This window comes from Trachemys scripta, chromosome 1 (assembly GCF_013100865.1).
Source record: "Trachemys scripta elegans isolate TJP31775 chromosome 1, CAS_Tse_1.0, whole genome shotgun sequence".
In the NCBI taxonomy this organism is placed as follows: domain Eukaryota; kingdom Metazoa; phylum Chordata; order Testudines; family Emydidae; genus Trachemys; species Trachemys scripta.
In genome coordinates, this window is record NC_048298.1 from 288484994 (window position 1) to 288488461 (window position 3468).

Sequence of the window (3468 nt, forward strand, 5' to 3'; positions counted from 1 at the left end):
ATGGATGAATGTCCTTCCACTGAATTTAAAATAACTGTCTCAGGCTGTGAGATCAAATATGCTTCTGGTTTATATATCAACTTGTTCCACTGTGGCCCCAGGCAAAAAGTGAGACAGGAGAGGGAATGAAGATCATTTTCCTGGCCTATGCTCTGACCATGTTGCCCTTTGCTTTGAGTCCTTCTTCTGGCACCTCGTTTTCTACTGCTCTGAATTCAAGCTCCTTGTCTTTCCCCTTCAAGTTCCTTTGCAGCTCTGCCCCTTTCTGCTTAACTGCTCTTGTCTCTTATCTCCACCTCAGTCCTCTCTCCTTTGCCAGTGATGCCACTTTTGAGCACACTGATTTCCTCCTCCACATGCCTCCTCAAGACTCGTTTCTGCTGTGATGTCTATAAGTAATCACCCAACCAGTGACAGCTAGGATGGGGATAGCTGATTTTTATTAAAAATTCATTTTTCAGAGGATTTGGAGCCATTGAATTTTGTGATATCTAAGCTATGTATTCATGTAAACTTATTACTGTTGCCTTTTTCCCCCTCCCCCTGCTATTTGTCATACTTATTTGTTGCATTGCCTCAAATTAAATTGTGTGGCATTTAGAACTGGGGCCATGTTTTCCTGTTTTTTTGTACAGCACCTAGCACAATGGATTGCTGATCCCAGTTGGGGCCTTTGAGTGCTTCATTAATATAAATAACAATACTAAAAAAGCTAGCAGATGCCAATGAAACTAAATACAATTCAGTTTGTCTTCTGCACAACTGTTAATGGAACCCAAATTTCAATGCTTCCCTGAGTCAACAGAGAGTAATGAAGTCAAGCATAAAATCAGATCTTTAATAATTCAATGCAATATCCATCATCGTCAGGAGTACGCTGGGTTTAGCCTGATGGATAAGAGGCTAGACTTGTACTCAAGGAGGCATGCATTCAGTTCCTGACTCAGCCACAAACTTCCTGTGTGACCACGGGCAAGTCACTTAATCTACCATGTGCCTTGATTTTCGATCTGTAAAATGAGGATACTAGTTCCCTGCCTTACAAAAGTGTTTTGAGGATAAAGTCAATTAATGATTGTGAGGAGCTCAGATATTACCGTGATGAGGACCAGATAAGTACTTAGATTGCCTCAGTCCTGCGAAAGCCTCCTGAAATGCCATTTTCAGAATTACTGACTCCAAGTGATATTTCCAAAACTATAACTTTATTGGCAATGAATTAACATCACTGAAGCTTCATTTCTAAAATCTCTGTTCATGGAGGCCACATTTCCAGGTGTAATTAACAATACTGTCTTTGAGGGGAGTGCAAAATTGTCACTTTTAGTGCTACTTTAGCAACTGTAGATTGATTTTTGCAGTAGAGTTATTGAAGGTCTGTGTAAACCAGGGTTCCAATAATCAATGAATTTATATAATTATCAGAGAGACCACAAATAACTCAGTTTGACTGATTTTATTAGATAATTTGATAGTCAGTGCATAACAGAGTGGTACATTACCAGGTCTATGAGGACTGATCCTTGTAGCCTGATGATGGTTATCTTGCACTATTTGTCTGGTTCGAATTTTTTGCTTATAACCTGGGCTATTTTATTCAGTTGTTTACAACTTCACTTTCATTATTTCCTCTTTTTCACCGATAGACATCTTATTTTTAGCAGATTTCCTAGTTTTCTGATAGAGTTCTAACTACATGCTCACACATCTGTTATTTACTTATATCTTTTCAGTAAGTACATCAATTTTTGCTAACCTAAGTGTCTGTCACTTGTAGTTTAATACAGCACATAGCTAAAAATGTTATTCCTTATTTAACAATTCTTGAGCTGATAATTTCTAGAAAACTTACAGTGTTACTCTTCTTAGCATGACTGTAGTGCATTATGGGTACTCTTCCTCACAAATAAGCTAACAGGCCTTATGAAAGTCTGACCTATAGGTCAACATGTGGTACAGATCATTACCTGAGAGCACTAGGGAATTATCCATATTTGAAATGGTCTTCCAGTTTCAGAAATATATTTGTCATGGTGTGATATGTAGGTTGAGACCTTTAGGCTCAAATGAAGACAGATTTAAATAACAGCAGAAGGCAGAATGGGCCTTAGCATTCCTGCATCAATTCATTGCAGCCCAATTCCAAAATGTAACTGTTTTCTGGACACCACTGTGTAGGGCAGGCCAAATGATTGTGAAGAGGCTTAGTGAGCTAAGAATCTTACAGGAAGAGTGCAGAAGAACTGCTTGTATCTTTGTGATTGGTTTATATTCGTTTACATTTTCAAAGCAATCTTATGCAGAAAAGGACCAGAAATGTTGAAAAACAAACAAAAAAACCTAAACTCACCCATACCAAGTTGACACAGGTATGCACAAGTGTCACACATGAAAAGAAAACCTACACTTCCCAATAGTTACCACCAGTCAAATGAGGGCACCATTTTTCACTATGCTTAGAATCAGAAATAACAGATAATATCTGTGGACATGTGGCAACATCTTAAAGGTGACTATTGTAATTGAGGTGGCAATAATAGTGTCCCTAAACAATTACAACTTCCCACACTGGAATTCTGGGCACATCTGATTTCCAAGAATAGAATGCACTTTGACGAGGCAGTGATTCTCAGGCCCAGCCGGTAATGATGGCTCTATTTTTTCGAATGTATGCCCTCCAGTAGATCTTGAAAATTCTTCTAGAATGTTTTGCTGCAACAGCTTTGATCTTCATAATATTAACAATATTGGTGAAGTCTTTCTAATGTAGTGGTACTCAATCTATTTATCATTGTGGGACACATATGCAACCCACAAAGTGTTACCTGGGCCACAGGTTGAGAACCACAGTGCCCTCCACCTATCCCCCCCCCACACACACACATACACACAAGCCCCTCTGCCCAGCGCCCTCTGCCCAGAGACCCCTCCACGGATTGGGGCCAGAAGCGGAGAGCAAGGTGTGGGGCAGGGACCCTGACCCCAGACCCCGCCGGATGGGGCCGAGGGGCAGCTGGATGCCCGGAGCCCACGGCCTTTAGCACACAGCTGAGCTTGGCCACAGCTGTGTGCTAATTGGGCTGCATGCAGCCTGCGGGCTGTGGGTTGAGAACCACTGCTCTAATGTTTACTTTGGAATTCCTATAATTTTGTTATTGAAAGTTCCACAATATTATCTATAGCAGATAACATGGTTAGGAGTTTATCAGGGTATCACAGCACCTCTCTACTTGTGAAAGGAAATCAACTCTTTTGAGATAATGTGTTTATTTTTCTTTCACAAGCACAAGAAAAAGCAACACTGAAATTTGAAGTAATAAAAAAAATTCACTCAAAGTTACAAGCAAATGAAAGTACAATAACAGTGGAATATAAACATTCCACTAAACTAAAGAAGTTTCATAAAACTACCATGATATTTCTGCGGTGTCAGGTTTTTATACACCTCATAGAAAACAGGAAAAAAGA